Source organism: Equus asinus, chromosome 12, assembly GCF_041296235.1.
Source record: "Equus asinus isolate D_3611 breed Donkey chromosome 12, EquAss-T2T_v2, whole genome shotgun sequence".
Taxonomy (NCBI): domain Eukaryota; kingdom Metazoa; phylum Chordata; class Mammalia; order Perissodactyla; family Equidae; genus Equus; species Equus asinus.
The window spans coordinates 55,425,992-55,448,269 of record NC_091801.1 but is presented as its reverse complement, the minus strand read 5'-3'; the positions used below and the strand labels follow the sequence as shown (position 1 = coordinate 55,448,269).

The following is a 22,278-nucleotide window of genomic DNA, read 5'->3' as shown; positions in this document are numbered from 1 at the left end:
GAATAACAATTTCCTATTTGCTTGAAATTTCTATTCTTTAATCAGGGGCATTTTTGAAAGACAATCAGAAAATTTAAAGTCTCCATAAACTGCAATAGCATGAGATGCCCCTTCCAGGCATAACATCTATACTGTGTCCCCAATTTCCTGAAGACTCATTGCTTATTTATTTAGGGATGCATGCCCCCAAATCAAAAGCTAGGCAGAGGCACAGTAAAGGACATAGCCCTCTTCAACAGACCTTTTTCTTTATAGGGTTTTATAAGTACAGAATATCTCAAGGTACTCCCTCTACCGCAAGGAAACAAGATTTATTTAGACCTGACTTTCTCAATTAACAAAGGCTTCAGGAATTTTTTCTGAAGTTTTTGCCTTAGGCCTCCAATTTTTTAACTATATTAATAATTCTGTCATTTTGACAAGATAGACTTTCTAATATGTCCCCATTAAAAACTTCTAAATATCTAAAGGCCAATTCCTTTGGTTAAATGACTTGAACGTAATAACAGATTTACAATGTTGGAGTATAAGTCATCTAATTCAGCTTTCTGAATCCATTTGTAGGCAGAACTATGTTAAAAAGTATCAAAGAAGATATGAATGCTTCACTCCTATTTTTAAAGACTTCCCGCGTAAATTGTAAGAACATCCATTGAATGAACTTCCAAGAATCCTCTTTAAATTAGGCAGTTCTTTAAACTTCACTTTCCTTATACACATTCTGGCCTACCTGTCTGCTAAAAAAAGCAGTTCTCATCTCCTAGCCAAAAGCTAACGTCTGTGAACTATGGACTGCTTTTTGTTTAGTTTTGTTTTTAACAGTATGATTTCTATAATAAGAGCAAAGTTGAGATAAAAGAGCAAACTTATCTCCCCGTGTCTTTTTTTCTCCTTCCCTTTCAATCTTTAAACTTCTTTCTTTTCAGGTTCTGCACATCATACCTCAGAAGCCTATTGTGTATTTGCTTTGTCACCTACCAGACATAACTCAGGAGAGAGAAAAAGTGCCTCTGTAGCACATTATAACATGTGCCAATAAATCCCCACAGTATCAAGAAAACTCCTTTGTACCATGATGAAGGTGCTTTCTAACAGCCAAGAAAGGAAACACCAGTCCACATGTGCACCTTAAAAGAAACTTCACGTACTTTGTTTTTCCTTTCCATCTGACAGCCCTGTAATCTGGGAAGCTAAGCAGAATTGGGTCTGCTTAGTACTTGAAAAGGAGACAGTCTGAGAATACCCAGTACTGTAAGCTTTCTCTCCTCTCACCCCCATTACCCATGACCTGCCCAAAGCAGTATGGTGGTGGAGAAAGCACACTGAATTCCAGATAAGCAATAGAATGATCCAATAACCTTCTATGAATTACAAACCCTCACGGTGCCCAAATTCTCAGGACAGATTTTTAAAGTTTTCTCCAGCTCTTGAAGTCTAAAACAGATTTTCATAGTAAAAGTCTATTTGTCAACATGGTTGGAAATGGGATATGCTGATGGGTTACTGAACTTAAAGAAGTAGATAAAAGTTAAATATACGCAACAGTGAAAATACTCTGAATTTACATTCTGTCTTTTTCCCCTCGCATTAGTTTGTTCTGACTATTTCTCCATGACTAAATTGCATTTTCCTCCACTCTACCTATGCAAGTTCTAGTTCATCCTCAAGACCTAATTCAAGTCTAACATTCTGCTTGAAGGTTAATTGTTATAACCCCTGTTAAACTCTCTGTCTTCTGATTATTATACTCATAGCCCCAGCCATATGGTTCTAAGTTTAATTATTCTCTATTTTTTCATATGTTAGTCTTATCTTCCCATGCAGACTGTCAATTCCTTGAGGAAAGTTAAACTACTGTGAGTTTTGGTGCTACTCCTTCTTTCACCACTTTCTAGCTGTGTGACCTTGAGTAGGTTCTTGAAAAACACTGTCTGAGTATCCTTGTCTCTAAAATAGAACTAACAATACTAAGCATGCTTGGTTGTTGGGACACAGTAGATAATCAATAAATACTTGCTGATGGATCACTATTTCCTTAATGATTTGAGAAGTATTTTTTAAATATTTCAGGATCATCATTATAAAAATCAGTTTCCACTGGACAGCATTTTAAACCTAAGGATAAGATAGTCAGGTGATGTAGTACTGATCTTGCTTTAGATATTGATGTTTAGGAAAAAAAATCCCTCTTAACAGTTATACTTGCTTTGTCTCTACCTGTCTCAAATAAAAGAGAAGGGCCAAAGAGAAATCTGTTTAAGCTTTGATGAGTGTTTCTATTCAAAATAAAGTGGAATTTACCATATCTTCACTTTATGAATTGAATACGTCTTCTGAAAATCCATAAGAGGCAAAGAGGGCATGTTGATAGAATCTTTATAGGCAAGTATTTAGATACCTCAAGCTTTTGATACATCATTCAAAGAAGGGGTGAGTAGTAGGATTGTAAATACCGCCAAATGAATATGATTAGGGCAGGCCAAAATACCATTCATCTCAGCTGTCCTTCCCTCTGGTGTAGTGCAGAATAGTCCTTTGGGGTTAATGGACTTAGCTCACTAGAAAGTTTTTCCTATTTTATCTTCTAAGAGTAACAAAACAAAAGTGAATAGGAAGAAAGGTTAGTGAAAACCTGCTTACCTTTAATTGCTAACACTAAGATGTAAAGAAAAAACTTCCAAGCTAGAAGAGTGTTTTCTATTTGTGTGTATGAATTCTATCATTTTGTTGGCTAATGAAAGTTAAAACACTCAGTATAGTTCCTGTAGAAAGACCACAAACAACTAGGCACTTTATTGTTACCATCCGACATATAACATGCTGAAAGAACAACAGGTAACAAAACCAGGGACATGTTCTTCTTACTGTACACACCACAAGATTCAAGACCCCAAGTTATGGAACTAAATGTTGCTGTGATTCAGCAAGCACATGACAAAAAGGCTACACAATATGAGAAAATGACTACAGAGGAAGGCAGGATTTGCCAGCAATACAACTGGAAAAGTAATTCTCTAAAAAACTTAGCTTGGATATGAGTTCAGCTTGGATCTGAAAGGAGGAATTGCCCAGAATTTTCTGAATGCTAGCATTGCTGGAAAGACATGTAGCTCCACCAAGCAATGCAAGTTTTCTACCCATTCATAATAACTCAGGGTGAGGAAGATGATTCTGAAAAAGTCATTCCTGCTCCTTTGATTTCATACTGAATCCTGGAGTTTAGTATTATATGAGCTCAACTAATTGAAGAGAAGCCAGATTATATTACCCTTGATTATCTAACTTTAGAGAAGAGGATTAAAGACACAGACAATCTAAAACTATGACAGGACAAAGGTCATTCATCTTCTCTACTATTGCCAGTGTGATCTTTCTTTAAACCCTGCCCCTGCTCAACAACTTTCATTGGTTCCTTATGGCTGATAGGAGACAATGTAAATTTGGTAGCAGGATATACAAGCCTCTTTATGATTTGGCTACTTCCTATTTTTCCAACTTCAGCTATCACCACTTTCTCTCAGATATCTTGAAGTCTATCTATACCAAAATACTTGTATTTACCTGAACATACCTACTCTTTTATGCTTCTGTCCATTTGCCTGAAATATCCTAGCCTCTCACCACTATTCTTCCTGAATTAAGCAGGGAGTAGGCTAATTTACCATAATAAATACTCCCCTCAGTAAATAAAATAACGTTATTATATTATACATATAGTATATACAAAATAATATGACTGCCTCTTTCTTGTATATAAAATTATATAATTTTATATCTCCCTCATATAACAATCCAGAGGTGGGTTGGCAGAGCAGCTCTGTCATTCACAACATGCAGCTCCCATAGCTCTGTGTCCAAGGCAGCTGCTCCAATTCTCATCAAGTCACAGCTAGTGGCAAAAGGGAAGGAGGATATGAAGGCCATCAATTTCCTTTCTTAAGGAAGTGACCCAAAGTTGCATAAATTAGTTCTCATATAACCACTGGCCCAAATTTAGTCACATGGATACACCTAGTTGTGAGGAAGGCCGGAAAACATAGTTTCTAGCTGGGCAGCTTTGTGACCTCCTAAAAGTCCTGGGGTTCTCTGACCAAAAGAAAGTAGAAATAGATTTGAGGTAATTAGATGTCTCTGCCACACTTCCTTAAATATCGACACCATATTATGACTTATATCAAGACTTTGACCGTCTAGGAAATTAAGACTGTGTGTATTACCAGTAAGATGGTAAGATGAATCTGAAAGACCCATGGTACAACATCAAAAAGAATCTCCCACCATCTTTTGGCACAGTAGGGGGTAATAGTGCCCTTATCTGAATGAAAACTTGGGTAGTCCCTTCATTTTTATTTCTTCTGATGTCAATTTGGAAATAGAATGTCATATGCTTACTTAGTTTGCAAAAACACAGTCTTGATTTAGAAATTAAAAGAGCCAACCCAATATATTCGCCAACACTTGTCTTCATTCAAAGGTAAGAATTTCTTCCACCTCCCCCAGGTAGGCTTGGCTGCAGATAGAGTGTAGAGAAGTGGGTGTGACTTGCCTCTTCTCCCGTTCTTACTCATTCTCTACACAACTCACTAGCTGCTATTCCTGGGTCCACCTTATTAATGCTCCCTCACTGTTTCATACCATCTGTATCCTCTTTGAGTGATAAAACAGATTTCCAGATATTTCATTTGAAATCTTTACCTTGGTCTAGATATTCACTTGTAATTTTAAATCTACTAAAGCATTTTTGAATATATGTCAGTCTCCTCCACCAGACCAGGAGCTCTCTGAGCTCCAGAACTGCAACTCTAGTAACTGGCACACAATTTTTTAAATGAATTCTCTGAACCCTCCAATATGGGTTAAGCTGCTCTTTCTGTGTATTCCCTAATACTTGGATGTACTTATACCCATTTGAAGTCCTTATTTCTGTGTATTCTAATTGCCTATTTACATGTCTGCTCTCCCAGTCAACTGCAAGCTTTTTGATGGCAGGCATTATGGATTTGTATGTGGCCAGCACTTAGAGTGCTCAATAAATAAGTGCTCAATAAATATTTAGCTAATGAACATTGTTTCCTCACAAGAGGAATTAGCAAAGAACTATAAGGCTCGGTACCTCTCCTAAAGGAGTAAACAGTTTTATTGAAAAGATACTTACCTCCTCTTCCATCCTTAATCTTCCACCCTAGCATTTTCTAATTCCACTACTGACCTGTTTAAATACTGCAGTTATAATCCTAGCATAATATATGACTGAAGTGAATTATCACTAAAGCATTAATTGCACTTTGGGGAATGAATGTCAAGGAATTAATCCAACATACATAAATGGCTATAGTCATGCAATTGTCTACTACAGCATTATTTATAATAGCAACAAGGGAAAGGAAGGGTAGACAGAAATATACAATAATAAATAATTAAATACTCACTTGAAGAAGTAGTTTTTTAATGGTAATAAATCTTCTGTAATAGCACATGAAGTACCTACAACATAATGCTTAAAAAAAACAAGCAGAAAAAAAGTTAATGTCTGCTAGAATTACAACCATGCAAATATGTTTATTGAAAAACAGTTAGAAGGGAAAACACCAAAAGGATAATAGAAATCATGTGACAGCAGCATGATTATAGGTGGCCTTTTACTTTATCTTCCAAACTTTCTGTAGCACTGCTAAATTAGTAATGTGTTTTCAATTTACTTTTTTTTTTTTTGAGGAAGATTTGCCCTGAGCTAACTACTGCCAATCTTCCTCTTTTTGCTGAGGAAGACTGGTCCCAAGCTAACATCCACGCCCATCTTCCTCCACTTTATATGTGGGACACCTACCACAGGATGGCTTTTGCCAAGCAGTGCCATGGCCACACCCGGGATCCAAACCTGCGAATCCCCGGCTGCCAAGAAGCAGAACGTGTGGACTTAATTGCTGTGCCACTGGGCCGGCCCCTCAACTTACTATTTTTAAAATTACCTTTGAAAAAGACCTTCAGTTGTCTATCTTTTGAGGTAACTAGTTAGAGGTAGAGCTTAAAACCAGGATGCAAGTAGAAATGTTTGCATTTTTTTGCATTCAACACCACGCTAGGCACTGTGGATATAAGAATGAATTAAATATGGTCTCTATCTTTGAAGATTTTCAAATGTACAAGGAAAAGGTTCTTTCAAAAATATAGCTATGGTATATATATACAATGGAATACTACTCAGCCATTAAAAAAAGACAAACTCATCCCATTTGCAACAACATGGATGGACCTGAAGGGTATTAGGCTAAGTGAAATGAGCCAGACGGAGAAAGAAAAATGCCATATGATTCCACTCATATGTGGAATATAAACAAACACATGGACAAAGAAAACAGTTCAGTGGTACCAGGGGAAGTCGGGGGTGGATACAGGAGGTGAAGGGGAGCACTTATGTGCTGACAGAAAAGAAATAATGTACAGATGAAACTTCACAATGATGTAAACTACTACCAATTCAATAAAAACAATATATAGCTATGATACACTGTTATGAACCCAATTATTAGTATGAATATGTAATGTGACTCTCAGAAGAGAGAGTGATTAATTCAGTTCTGCCAAGGAAATCTTCATAGAAGAGGTGGAATTTAAATAGGGCTTTGAAGAACAAGTAGGAGTTCATCAGAGAAAACATAAGCAGATCTTAAAACTTATAGCATAGTAACCAATCAGGATGGTGGCTGAAATACTGAGAAATAAAAATGAAAACTAACATATTGAATGCCTACCACACGTGAGCACCTTAAATAGACTATGGGTAATTTAATCACCACAAAAATTCTAGGAGTTGGAAACTATTATTGTTCTTATCAACCAATTTATTGATATGGAAACTATTCTTGGTAAGTTAGAAAACCTGCCTGAGCAAATTACACAGAAAGTGGTAAGGGTGGAATTTGCATCCAGGTCTGTGTGACCCTAAGGTCCTACACTTACCTACCAACGATAAAAATCAAGAAAATTAGACCTAATTCCACAAGAAAGGCAAAATAATCAAAGATTCCTAAGGTACTTTTGGAGGCTAGAGAGATTGGAAGACCAGTTAGGAGCATAATGCAATAGCTCAGTAAAGCTCTGAATCAAGAAAATGAAAAGAGAATGGAGAAGAGACATTCAAGAAGCATTTCAGAAGTAGAACCACAGAACTCAACGACTATGAAGATGAGGAAGGAGTTTAAAGTTTATACTTTGGTGACTAAAGGATAGTAAATAAATTAACCAAAAAAGGGAACACAGGTATAAGGAAAAATAATGAAATTGTTTGGGGCAACTTGAATTTAAGGTGTCAGCAGTACATCCCAATGAGCATATCCAAAGGCAGTTATAAGCACAGCCAATGGACAGAATTATCTTCTAGAGTTCTCCTGATGTTTTCACTCAGTTGAAATTCTACATTTTAGTGGAATTCCTTTTTACCTTGATACTTGGTACAATTAACAGTTTAAAAATAAATCATTTTGGGGAGCTGGCCCGGTGGCACAGTGGTTAAGTTCGCACGATCCACTGCTCGGCAGCCCGGGGTCCACCGGTTCAGATCCCGGGTGTGGACATGGCACTGCTTGGCAAAAGCCATGCTATGGTAGGAGTCCCACGTATAAAGTAGAGGAAGATGCGCATGAACGTTAGCTCAGGGCCAGTCTTCCTCAGCAAAAAGAGGAGGATTGGTAGCACTTAGCTCAGGGCTAATCTTCCTCAAAAAAAAAAATCATTTTGAAATAATGAGAATTCACTGATGAAAATGAAAAATGAAATGAAAAATACATTATTTTCTTAATTAGCAAAACCAAAAAAAAATCCACATTTAAAAATCATGCAAAACATGAAATGACCCACACAATTTTAGTTCTTCTAAGGACAAATAAACTGTAGAAATATATTTATGCAGCTCAGTTGGTAGCATTCCAGTTAATTCATCAATAAATGTTTATTGATAACCGACCATGTGAAAGGTACTATGCTAGGAATTTACATTTCAAGAAAGACTCCTTCAGGATGATGGAAGTGATAGCATGCATGACGTATCTAAATGTCTTGAGATAAGAATTAGGCAACTAGGAAGAGTTTGGGTTTGAATTAGTAATAATTGCAAGAAAATAAAATAACAAGATTGGGAACACAAAAAGTTGTCCAGGAAGAAGAAGCAATTTAATTTAATATTTGGACCAGCTGTAATAGCATTTCCATAGTCAAAATGATATAAAATTATAAATATTAATATGATCAAAATTACAATGCTAACTGTATCGGGAAGATGGGGATGTGGGAAAGGTGTTTATATGTGGCAGGGATGGAGGAAGAGAGCTAAATCCTCATCTTCCATAATGGCAAGTCAATATATAATGCTTAAAACTTAAAGATCAAACAGAAACAACACAAACTTGGTAAGTAAAGACGGCAATGTAATGGCAAAAGTCAAATGGACATAAGTTAACAGGATGAAGCAATGACTTTATAGAACCATTTGACTCTTTAAGCTATGTGTATGTATAATTTGATAATAATGAAAATGAACAGCCATGATTTACAGACCATGGTGAATTTCTGAGTAGAAGAACAAGCTTGTTCTAAATCTATTAAGAAAAGTTTCTGTTAGCATGATTAAAAAAGAGAGAGAAGGAAATCAGTTGGAAATCTAGTCCCCTAGTTTAAAGGAAATATAGTAAAGATTTGAACCAAGTTAGTGTCGGTGGGATCAGAAGGAAAGGGGACTATCTATAAGACACTTCAGAAATAGAATCACAAGGACTTGGAGATTAATTGTATATAGAGGTGCAGAGGAGGATGTGTAGAACAATTCAGAGGATCTTTAAGATAATTCAGAAGTTATAACCCAAGTTACTAGGCGGAGCTGCTCTCTGGGTAGTTTTTCCTATTGATTCACAATAATAACATATTATTATTATGTTATATATAAATATATAAAACATATACAATTTTTATTATAATATAATTATAAATAATATATTTCTGGAGAGATACTAATATATAAAATATATATATTCTGAAGAGAGATTTATCCCTAGTTGATTATATGTATTTCAAGTATCACCTCCCAGTGGCTTATTTTTTCACTTTCTTTACGGTGGTTTTTGTTGAAGAGAAATTCTTAATTTAATCTCGGGGTTTATTTGGCTTTCTTGATCTGAGGATTAGTGTCTTTTAATAATTCTGAGGAATGCTTTTTGAATACTGTCTCTTTCTGCTTGGCTCTATAAACTCCTTCTAGACCTCTGACTAAAAGTATATTAGACTTTCTCCCTCTTTTCTCCACAAGTATTTCTCTCTGGACTATATTTTGGATAATTTCTTCAGAAATTACTTCACCAATTCATTCTTCTGCTGTGTCTAATCTGCTGATTAATATTTTCAATATTTTAATTTTAATTATTATATGATTAATTTCTAGAATTTCTATTTAGTTATTTTTCAAATCCACTTGTTACCTATTTATGTTTTCAAGTTTTTATTTCTTTAATCAAATTAAATATGGTTGTACATTCTGTCTGGTAATTCTAATGTTTATAGTTTTCGAGGGGGTCTATTGTTTTGGTTGATTTTTACTTATGGTATCTCGTCTCCTTAGGTGCTTTATGACTTTTTACTGTGAGGATTCATTTTTCTTGACATCCTATCAGTGGAATGTGGTTGAACCTAGACTGAAGTTGAATTCTCTAAATAATTCTCATTTGTTTCTGCCAGTCATCTGGGGCCACTAGCAGCTGGAAACATTCTAGGCTAAACTCTCCACTTGAGACTTTTTCAGACCCATTGAGGGCCAGCTTGTATCTATAAATTCTCAAGGATGCTTTTACTTACTATTCATTTACCTAGCATTAGTATTAGTACTGGCAAATTTCCTTGGCATTTCTTTCTTTGTGTCGCTTCTACACATATCAGCTTTGTGAAGGGTGTTCTATTAGGTTTCCTATCATGGGTGGATACTGAGTTTTAACTCATATCCCCCATGTCCCAAGAAGATGTTGAAATGGAAAACTAATATTTCAAGATTCAGCAGAAACTCTCAGAACAAAAACTAGGTTTGGCACTTATCTTTTACAGTTCCTGGCTTACTTTGTTTTGAATTTTACTTTTTTTGCCAACTTATTAATGCTTTTTAAACATATTTTCATCCAGTTTTATTTTATTTTATCCAGTATTCTTTTTTCTGTTCAAAAGATACTTTAGGGTAATTAATCTCCAAAAATACACATCCAGATCTCCATTATCCTTTAGGGGTCAACTCAACTTTCTTGCTTCCACCTTGTAGTATACCTTCTGTTTTAACTCTATTCTACTGCTTATAGATCTCTGATGTAGACTCTGTAGTTCTCTAGTATGGCATACTATGCTTCTTTGCTACAGTGAAAGGCTAAACTGATTTAGTCAATACACGTAGCTAAACCAATTCGACACTGCTAACATGGCAGTACAAGTACTGGTACATTGTCTCCGGCTTCTGAAAAAAAAAAAAAGACAGTAAGTGGCTTCTAATAAACCAAGGATCACGATAGCTAGTGTAGAACAAAAGGATTGTGAGGCACCACTGATGTATACAGTGCTTTTATTTACTTCCTGTGTCAGTGTTTTTTCAGATGCCCTATGTTGTAGAGAGGCTGATATTTGGATAAGTAAAGCTGCATTGCACATAAGAGGCAATTTCAATAACTTGGGTTAGCTTATAGCTATCAAAACTGTACTTATTTGAAATAAAATTCATTGGTTTAATCATAATATCTGATTTTATCAGTAAATACACATGTGTATGTCCAAAGGTGACTGTTTGTGATGACTGCTATTTCAGTAAAGGAACTAAGTTCAGGCAAAAACCACACTGTTGATTCCTATAATTAAGCAAGGTTAAAGATTAGGAGAGATCAGTAGTTGGAAGGGAATTAAAATCAGAAAAAGGGAAAGTGAGGAGACACCTGCCACTTGAGAAGAGAAACAGGATGTGGTCCTCCATGTTACCAAAAGCATCAGTAATTCACACATTCACCATGAGTGTGAAAATAGACCTACCAATATTAGTATGGAGAAGCTTTATTTTTTGTGCAGAATAAGGTTGGATGATTTTCCCAGCTACAGTGTTTCACAGTAAAGAATTACTTCAAACATCACTAAGTAAAGGTCCTATATTCAGATAGAATCATGGCAAATTGAGAAATCAAAAGCAAATCAATAATTTGCATGTCCAGCCTAAAATTTAATGTCACAAAAATGGTTTGTTCTTAATCCAGCTAGCTAATAAATATGTCTAACCACTCTTATATTGCGTATGAATAAAATAGTAATGTAGAATAAGGAAATAACTTTTAAGCTCAATCAATAGAAACATGAGATAACTGCCTGAGAACTAAGAGAATGTACTTTTGATCCTGTACAAAGGAAAACTTATTCTTACTTATATTATGCATTTAAAGTAAAGTTAGAATTACACAAACATCTAAATTCATGGTGTTGAAGAAATGAAGAGAAATACAATTGAAGGAAGAACTCAGCCACTACTCAAAGATTAGAGGGATTGATAGATTTAGCATATTCTAATTTTTCTACTTTCTGAACATAATTAGATCCTGTTATTTTGCTCACCAGAGATCCACACAAACACAGACTTGGGCATTTTAGTGCCAATGAGCTTTACACTTAACATAAACTTTGGGTTGAGCCATAGCTTTTTTTTCCCCTGAATCAATTTTTCTCCCTCAGTTAATCATAAGAAAAAAGAAACTGTAAGAGCTAGCCAGATGCTTCAGTGCTGAAGGAAATTGTTTTGGTGTAATCCAAAAAGAGCAAAAAAGCCAGGAAATTTGGAAAGCTCAGGCCATTTTAGACCACATCCACTCTACTGCACATAGGCTGTGTGACTCCTGTTTTGCAACTTCCAAAACAGCTATATATACCATACAGGTTCAGCATTTAAGTCTTAAATATATGTGGCCTGAATTGGCTTCCACAAGCTGGCTACCTTATTTCAGGCAATCCAAATCAGCCACAGTGTTAAACATCCTTCTAACTAAATCAAACTGAGTGCAAAACTGCCAGGCAAGCAAATGGCAGAATAGGACCCTTATGTTTAAAGATGCAAGAACTAGTTACTGACTCATTTAAAGATGCAAGAACTAGTTACTGACTCGTCAAAGAAAAAACTGGATTTGTAACAAGGCTTCAATTGATTAAAGCGAAACTGAATGATCCTAAAAACTCAGTAAACACCACAGCAATTCAGAGATGGGTTTAGAGATTGAGGAAGAGAAAAATAATCATTGACACTTAAGATACTTCGTCAGCTAAGGAGGACATTTTTCATCATAGGTACGATCAGATTCTACCTCTGACCTCAGTACTGTTGATTTTAGTACTGTTGAATTCCTTTCCTACTAATATCTTTGTTCATTGGGAATTTAAATTGTTAAAAGTATAGTGTTTTGTGGTATAGAATGTTTTCTACAAGCAACATAATTTATGCTCAAAAAAACCATATTTTATTTTTGCCATACTGGGAAGTAAGGTTGTCCAGGATTTGTGTTTTTTATTTTGTTTACTCTGCAGTCCTAACATATAAAAGATTTCTGCCCTGCTACTTTTGAAAGGAAAATATGAGGTTTTTTGGTCAATGTAAAAGTGGAAGAGTAGAATTTTTGAACATATAATATGATAACTCAGGTCCTAAAAGACATTTATCTGTTCCAGATTCCCTTTGATGTCATTTGTTGCTGTAGAGTGGTCTATCTGAACTTTTACTACCTGAACTTTTAATGCCAAAAGAAACAGTCCTAGATTAAAGTATTGAGAGGAGAAATACCCAGACTCAATATGGAAAGGGAACACTAGCTCCTACTCCCATTCTACAAAAATCCTGATCCTATTTTGTCATTTGTTCTTTAGAACTGAAGGTCTAATAAGTTTAAGATAACATTTAAATAGTAATATATTTACTTCTTTCATTTTCAAAAGCAAAGCTCTGATGGAACATTTGTGTTTCTAATTTTTTCCCTCCCTGGCATATAACCAGCTTGCTATTTTCCAAATGATATTTCATTTCAGTGCTTTGTTACAATGTTAATAATCTTATTCATTTCCTTCTTACCCAGATTCAATAACTTACTTTGAGCCATAGCAATGTTTTAAGTGTTACATCAAAACCTAAAATTAAATAAAACTGTTTATTAATCTTGTAACATGTCATCATTTACATTTGTGCCACAAATTGGTGTTCCTTGTTTTCTTTCATTCAGTCTCCTCTATTTGATAATATTCTAAGTCAAGTCAAATTTCAAAGCGTAAAAATAGAATTTCTGTGAACTACCTCTCTATCAAATCTGGGTAAGTGGCAATGCCAAAGTAGAAGACACTGATCACTTTTTAGCATATATTTTCATGTTACTAAATGGATTTTTCAACAGGTTTTACATACCTTTTGAAAGAGCATTTCCATAGGCCATAAAAACTGAATGTTAAAATTGTTTACATAGAAAAACATCTACATATCTTAAATGAGCTTATTTATTTTCTATGGTTAACATGAAATTCTACACAGAGGAAATGATACTATGTTACAATAAAGAATCTCTAAATCAAAAATTGTGTTACCTGATAGAAAAGGAAAGTGCTAAAAGACACCTGTACCTGTTCTAAATTCTCTAAGTGAAAGGAATAAAAGTACTCTTTTTTATTTTAAACACCAACCAGAACTAAATCCAATAGCCAGAACCTTAACAACAACTGCGTTTTCAGTCATACTTGAAGAAAATATTTACCCTATCTATTTTTTATATGACTATATTAATAAACATTTCATCTTACAAGTAATTTTTAAAATTGTATCCAAATTTTATCTTATTTGTGATTCTAGTTGGAGGATGGATGGTATTACATCTACAACTAATTGACTAATGCAAAACTTCCATATAGCTCCAATTTAAAAAAAAAAAACATATTCCGGAAAAGGAAAAACTATGGAGACAAAATATCAGTGGTTGTCAGGGGTCAGGAACCTGGCGCAGGGGGTGAAGGAGGAGCGTGGAGGGACGACTAGGCAGAGCACAGAGGATCTTTAGGGCAGAGAAAATATTCTATATGATATTATAAAGATGGATTTAAGTCATTATACTTTTATCCAAATCCATAGAATGTACAACACCAAGAGTGAACCCTAAGGTAAACTATCGACTTTGGGTGATTACGATGTGTCAGTGTAGATTTCTCCTTGGTAACAAATGCACCCGTTCTGATGAGTGATGGCTGTGCATGTGTAGGGGTAGGGGGTATATGGGAACTCTCTGTACCTTCCTCTCAATTTTATTGTAAATCTAAAACTGCTCTAAAAAAATTGTCTTCAATAGAACAAATACATTTTGAATTTATTTTTAAAAGTAGCTTTTTCAAGCTCAATTTCAAAAACTTGAAATAAATGCATGTGCCATTTCTTGTTTATTTTCTACCAAACATTATATCACCAAGGTAGCCACACAAGTGACTGAGAAAAATAAAACTTCCCTAGACTTCTTGCTATCCCTTACCTTCTACTACATCTATTTCATCAACTCTTACTACTTAAGTTTTAATATTTCTTAAATCTGCCCATTTTCTCTCATCCCTTTTATCTCTACCATAGTTTCATTTTTTCCTCACCTGACCTTGTCTGCCTACCCCTTTCTCTACTAGCTCAAGTCTGTTTCAAGTACGTCAACTACAATGCTAATTAGCCAATTTACTGCAATTAACATCAGTCACAAGGTTGCAAGATCTTAGTCTGGTGCCTACTGTATGCAAAACTCTGTTAAGATTTAGGGATACTAGGAAAAAATGAGCAAGACACAAGACTAACAGCATAAAGCACAAGTCGTGTGTGAAAGAGAAAATATATCTCCTTAACTCTACAGAATATGGTTTTGCCTCTTCTGGATGGTTGAACTGGCCCTTCAAGGCCTCTGCCAATTCTGATGATCTTTCCTGAGATCTCATTTTATTTGCTCTTCCTGCCACATCTAATGCAGAGCACTTTCTTGTTGAAATTCTTCCTTTAACTTTTATTATATCACCCTCTTCTCATTCTCTTCTGACATCACTGATTTAGAGAGATAGAATGCTAAGGAGGAAAAAGCATGAGCTTTATTACAGATTTTGCTTTGAATCATTATTGCTCTAGCATTTACTGGGTGACTGTGGACAAATTATTTATCTGAGTTGCAATCCGTTCATTTAAATTAGTTTAGGATTATTGTGAGTATAAAATTAAATAAAGTATGTAAGATCATTGATTCAATGGCTACTGCTCTGTAATTGTTATAGTTCCTTAGTTCTCCAGCCTTTTGTATTTTTTCTTCTTCCGGTCCCCAAATTTTAATGTCTTAAACTTCAGTCCCTAACTTTATGCTCTCCTCTCGTGGCATTCTCTCTTTTCCTTAAGAATTGCATGCAAGTTTATGTCTATATCAGTTATTGTTTGGCCATTTCCTAAATAGTTAACAATGGTATCTGTTTCTGTATCTACTTTTTAAAATGTTAATAAAAATTATTTTAGAAACAATAATTTGGAACATTTGGAGAGCCTGGGAGTGCAAATGCTATAAGAATGCACAATTACAGGAGCCGGCCTGGTGGTGTAGTGGGTAAGTTTGCACCTCTGCTTCAGCAGCCCTGTGAACACAGGTTTGGGTGCCGGTCCCGGACCTATGCACTGCTCATCAGGCCATGCTGTGGTGGCATCCCACATATAAAATAGAGGAAGATGGGCACAGCTGTTAGCTCAGAACTAATGTTCCTCAGCAAAAAGAGAAAGATTGATAGCAGATGTTAGCTCAGGGCTAATCTTCCTCACCAAGAAGGAAAAAAAAGGAAGAATGCACAATGATTATCAGAAATCAGAGGATTTACTCTGATTTTTCCAGATAGAGTCACTGTCAGTTTATAACTCAGCAGAGTACTGCTGGTGATCATGAAGGTATTAATCATTAAGTTTTAAATCATCTATTCTTGGTGCCTTATTACCTAATTTATACACATAATCAGTCATTAGTTAAAGAAAGATATAAGAAAATGATGAAATACATATTAATGAGTACAAATATGATAAATGTACAAATTTGCCTCCAAATGATCTTCTTCAGATCCATTAGTTCAATCCATCTGATCAAAATTCTTCAAAAGTGCATCAGTATTTCTTGTACCTCAAAAAGCAATGCTAGGGGCTGGCTTAGTGGCATAGCAGTTAGGTTAATGCACTGCACTTCGGCAGCCCCGGGTTCCCCAGTTCGGATCCCAGGCACAGACCTATGCACCGTTTATCAAGCCATGCTGTGGCAGGCATCCCACATATAAAATAGAGGAAGATGGGCACAGATGTTATCTCAGAACCAATCTTCCCCAGCAAAAAGAGGAGGATATGCGGCAGATGTTAGCTCACAGCTGATCTTCCTCAAAAAAAAAGCAATGCTAATAAAATAAACTATAGCGGCAATGATATCCAATTTGGATCTACTTTAACTGGGAATGGAAACCACTAACATCTATGATATATTTGTGGAGGTATACTAATAAACAGCATCACTTGAGAATAAAATACAATAATCATGAAAATTTTTTTGCTAAATCATTTTGTTACATGCCAGAGGAAAATTGAAAAATAATTTTTAAAATTCCTGAGTTTGCAAAGTCATGTATTACTGTGAAAGAGATGATTCAACCAAAAAGGTTAAGAAATAATTATCTCCATCAGTGGTTCCCAAAGTGTATTCCTCAGAACAGTAATTGCATGGAATTTTTTAATTTTACAAATAATGCCTTTATTGTTTCCAAAAAAAAAAAAAAAATGATGCACATTTAATTTAGAAAGTACACTGAAAATTACCAGGAAGAAACTAAAAAACATCTAACAATATTCCATCACCCAAAAATAACCATTGCCAACTTTTATTGAATATCTTTACAAATATGTACAATTTGCAGAAGAGTACTTCAGATGAGCAGATATAAACAATTTCAGGAAAAAATGGAATAATCATGATTATTTTAAATTAAATATTTTTTAAAATAAATGGAAGGCATTACTGAAATTCAGATAAATTTTAACCCCCACTGAAGATATGGTTACTAAATAAAAGTCTCTCTAAGGTAAGAAAAAAACTATAAAAATCTTTAATGTCACTTTTGCAACTGTGTTTTACCTTTAAACTGTCTACTTGCAATGATGGATTAAATTGTCACATTTTACTTGCACCTAATCTCCACCTTACCCTAATTTTTGCTATATTTTTCTCTTTAAATCATCAAAGCTTTCATTTATATCTTGTAACTATAATATTTAGTTCTTAAATATGAATAAAAAACCTTAACCATGGGTATTTAAGTATAAATGAGAATTACACAGAAATCCCTTATAAATTGTAAAGTGCTAGAGAAATATTAGTTCTAATACATTGATACTTCCCACCATTCTTCCTCTATACTCACTTTTCTAAGTTCTCATCCTAGGAAAAAGGGTCTACTCACTGTGCTTCTAGAAACTGGTTTTCTCCTAAGATTGATTCATAAAATATTGCCCCTACTTAGAATGCCAACACTCTGTCTAAAGCTGTCCATCTTTCAGTATCAAGACCAAGTCTTTCCCCCTCCCTGAAGTCTTTACAGAACCTTCTAACCTGCAGTGACATCTTCATCTGAAGCTGTGCAGCACTAAGGTATTAAGTCACTAGGCAATAAGAAGTACTCTTACATTGTCCTACTAGACAGTTATTTGCTGCTTACACTCATAGAATTTCCATTCTTATACATTGTCTTTCAAACTAAATTGTAAGCTCTTTGAGGGCAAAATTTAAGTATTAGATTTTGTTTTCATATTGCCTTCTGTTTTATATACACTGGCACCACCAGTGTACTCATTTCATAAGCTTCCAAAGACCAGAGAATATAATTGTGTAACATAGTTTGGGTATACACAATCTTATAAGTTAACTTAGTAGATATTCAACTAAACTTTGTCTCAGAGACTGCCAGTGTTCAAAAAATAAAATGAAATACATAAATTACAATGAACATAATCTACAAATATAAAGATTACAATAAATATAATTTAATATGTCAACATTAAGGAGTGAATTCTTGGTTCTTTATATTAAGAAGGTGCTTCTATATTCTTAATATTAAAAAGTATTTCTTGGGACACGTGAAGGCAATCTTTATGAACATCAAATATCACAGGTTTATGTGGTAGATATAGATGGGTTTAGAATATTGGCTTGAGCTAAATGTGTGTTGACTCTAAAACATATACTGGAAGTTGTTTTTAAAAAGAAATTTCAGATATTAATGGGTTCACTTTTATTTTCTATCCTATTTCTCTCATAAAAGTTGAGGGAAGAATTTTTTTAATTAGTTCATTTAGATTTTCACTGGTTTTAAGTAAATGAAAGCTTACATACCGATACTGATGATGATAATTTTTCTTTGATTAAAAAAAAAAACAAGCATCATTCTACATAGGCTACTTTCCCAGATTAAAATTCCACTTGAAAATTGCCATGTCAACTGATAAGATATAATATTTAGTTTTAATATTATTATACAAGTTATTCTAAAAGTATTATTCTACAAGTATTATAATGCAAACACAGTCAGTTATAGGTAGAGTAACTATGGCACACAACCGCAGTTACATTTGGTGTTCTTGGAATATATGTGTCTAAGTAACAAGAAGCTACTGCTTGACTGCCAAGAAGTCAAGTTTAATTTGCTTTTTTTTTCCCTCCCTCTTCAACTGGCCGAAATTCAAGTTCCACTGCAAATGCAACAACCAGCAAACACAGATGCCATCATAAATACATAATGCTGCCAAGTAGGAAACCCTACATTGACGAATAACAGAACTCCCCATAGCAACTGGAAGATATTCTGGGCAGCATATTTAAAGTCTTGAAGCTATATTACAAATAAAATGCATGCATCCCTTGCAACTGAAAAATAAGGTAGTTTTTTAAAAATATTGACATTTACTATTACTCAACGGGTAATTTTTCTGTCTGGTTCATATTCTTAGTCGCTTGAGAAATTTTATAAATCTTTCATTCTGAACTTCTACAATACACAACTGCTATCAAGGAGGTCCTGCTGTGCCTTAAATAAAATTTGTCATATTCAATTAAAAAAAAAAAACACAAACAGTTTGAAAACTTTGCTAACTAAATTCATAGTCTGATAACCTAATTTGAATATTGAAAGTTAGCAACTGAATGACACACCTCACCAACATCAGTTGGCTTGAAGACAAAATGTGAAATCAACAAATATTTATAAGTATCCACTGTGGCGACAATATACATTAGATGCCATAGGGAAAGGAAATTGAAGACAAGACCTCTACTCTGCAGGAATGTTTTCCTCTAGTTTGTAGAAATCACTTATATAGGACGCTAATAAATCAAAGCAGAATTTCATTGAAAATCTGATCCCTTGAGGGATGTTACAAGAAACATCATTTGCCCACAATTGCTCTAAATTCTAACTCCCCAAAACAAAACTTCCAAACATTACATATCAACAGATACAAAAACTAGAAAAGGAAAGGATCTTTTAAAGCGGAGATAAGATAGAGGCTCATGACCTCTCCAAATAGCTTTGGTTTTAAATTCAAAATATTTTGCATTTAATTTTATGAAACCTTTCCCCATCATATTCACTATGAAATGTCAATGCTGAGGAGTGAGCATTGCCATCATCAAGATGCCAGAGTAGGAGACCCCAGCCTCCATCTCCATCTCCCCAAGAAGGTCGACAATTAGACAGCTATCTATGAACAAAATCAGCTCTGGGAGAACTCAGGAGTCCACATAAGAAACTTCAGCAACACAGCAGAACAAAAAACCTGAGAACAACCACACAAAAAGGAGAGGAAGAACAGTTTCATTTTGCCTGCCTCATTCTCCCAGGCTGGCACTGCTTCTCAACAAGAGGGAACTCCGCAGCTAAGAGTAGTTCCCCCAGCCAGGACTGGGAGATCAGAGTGAGTAATCAGCTTCCCCAGGCTTTCAGGGCACTGTATGAATAATTCAATTCAGTTTCACCCCTCCCAGAGACCAGCAAAGCTGAGACATATAGATATAGCTAGAAACAAGGAAGAAGGGCAGGGACTACCAGAATCAGCCACAGAGCAGGAGTGACCACAGTTCCCAGTGACCTCCTCTTCAGAGGACCCCAGCAACTTTTGCAACTGATGAAACTGGCACAGCCACAATGGACAACTTGCATATTTCACTGGTTTTTGCTCCACAGGTTTTTGCATTCGACGATGCCAGATGACTGAGGCCCTCTCTCCACACCCCTCTCTCTCCCTACCAGGGCCTGGCCTCTGCACTGGCACCCTGTACTAGCCTCTGTGGCTGCACGAGTACAAGATGGCAGCCTAGACCTCATGGCTAACTTCCACTGCTATGTGCACACTTGGGGTTAGCTCCTCCAGCTGTGCACTTGCACACCTCCAGCCTGACTCTGTCACCACCCTCCACTGCCATGCATACGCCCAAGGCAAGACTTTACAGCCACAGGAATGCATAGCGATAGCCAGGGATCCCGCAACTACCAGTACACCCACAGTTGGCCATAGCCCTTGCTGCTTGCCCTGGCCCCCACCACTACAAGTATGTCTGCAACCAAACCCTGTCACTCTGCAGGAACCTGCAGCTGGCCCCCAGAGCTGAGTGTTTACATACCACTAGCTCCTGTAACCACCACTGCTTGCCCTGGTCCCTAGGCACTGGACCTGGACGCACTGTGGAGGAATCAACAGGCCTGCAGATCCCCCACAGCACTCACCAAGGACCACATAGCTGTTCATGTTATGGACTCCAGCAGGCTGAGCCATTGAGATGCCATGCTCCTCAAAACTCAGAGCCACCAACTACACCCAAATTTGGTGCCCTGACCCACTAGACCTGGGGTCACATCACACTCCAGTGTGCTCCCTGACACAGGTGAAGGTCCTTCTTTACTGAAGTCAGTCCATAAAGTTTGGAATAGGTGACTGCTTCTTCAAGTGTGTACACACCTATGTAAGGCTACTGGGATCAAGAAGAATCAGGGAAACACGATCCACCAAAGGAACATAGTAAATTTCCAGTAAATGATGCCAAAGAAATGGAGATCCAGGAATTAAGTAATAAATAATTCAAAGTAATTGTTACAAAGACACTCATAGAGCTACAAGAGAACAGAGATAAACATTTAATGAAATCAGGAAAACAATATAAGAACAAAATGAGAAGTTCAACAAAGAGAAAACATAAAAAAGAACCAAAGCGAAATTTTGGAACTGAAGAATACAATGACTGCACCGAAGAAGTCAATAACAGCTTCAAAAGCAGACTGCAGCAACCAAGCAAAGGAAAGAAACAGTGAGCTCAAAGACAGATCATTTGAAATTCTCCAGTCAGAGAGGCAAAAAGAAAAAAGAATGAAGGGGAATGAAGAAAGCCTATGGGGACTTATGGGACATCATTAAGAGAAACAATCTAAGCAACACTGAAATCCAAGAAAGACAAAAGAGGAGAAAAGGGCAGAAAACTTATTTAAAGAAATAATGTCTAAGAATGTCTCAAACCTGGGGACAGATTTGGACATCTGAATTCACGAAGCTAATAGGTCACCCCAAAATTTCAATCCAAAACAATCTTTTCCAAGACACATTATAATAAAACTGTTTAGAATCAAAGACGAAGAGAGAATTTTAAAAGCAGCAAGAGGAAAAAAATTCTCTCATACAAGGGAATCCCCATATGGCTATCAGCAGATTTCTCAGCAGAAACCTTGCAGGCCAAGAGAGTGTGGGATGATATGCTCAAAGTGCTGAAATGAAAAAACTGCCAACCAATAATACTTTACCTGTCAAAGTTGTCCTTCAGAAATGAAGGTGAGATAAACATTTTCCCAACAAACAAAAGCTGAAGGAGTTGATCACCACTAGACTTGCCTTATAAGAAATGCTGAAAGGAGTTCTTCAAGCTGAAAAAAAAGGATGTTAATTAGTAGCATGAAAACATGAAAACATACACACACTGGTAAAGTTAAGTACATAGTCGGGTTCAGAATGCTCTAATGCTGTAATATGGCGGTGTGTTAACCACTTAACTCTACAATAAAGGTTAAAGGAAAAAAGTATTAAATATAGCTATAGTTATAATAATTTTTTAATGAATACACAATATACAAAGATGTAAATTTTGACATCAAAAACTTAAAATTTGGGGGAAGGAGTAAAAGGGTAGA

General features: G+C 35.7%; 1 long non-coding RNA gene across 2 annotated transcripts in view; it reads right to left on the bottom strand.

Annotated features, from left to right (window-relative positions):
- Positions 1-22,019, bottom strand: part of LOC106840099 (uncharacterized) — a 72,763-nt gene extending 50,744 nt beyond the window's left edge. For both annotated transcript variants that reach the window (XR_011493298.1, XR_001400309.3), the window contains exons 1-2: positions 21,895-22,019; positions 5,430-5,497 (exon numbers count right to left, since the gene is read on the bottom strand). This is a non-coding gene — a long non-coding RNA (uncharacterized lncRNA). The remainder of the gene's footprint in view (positions 1-5,429; positions 5,498-21,894) is intronic.
- Between the last annotated feature and the right edge of the window lie 259 nt (positions 22,020-22,278).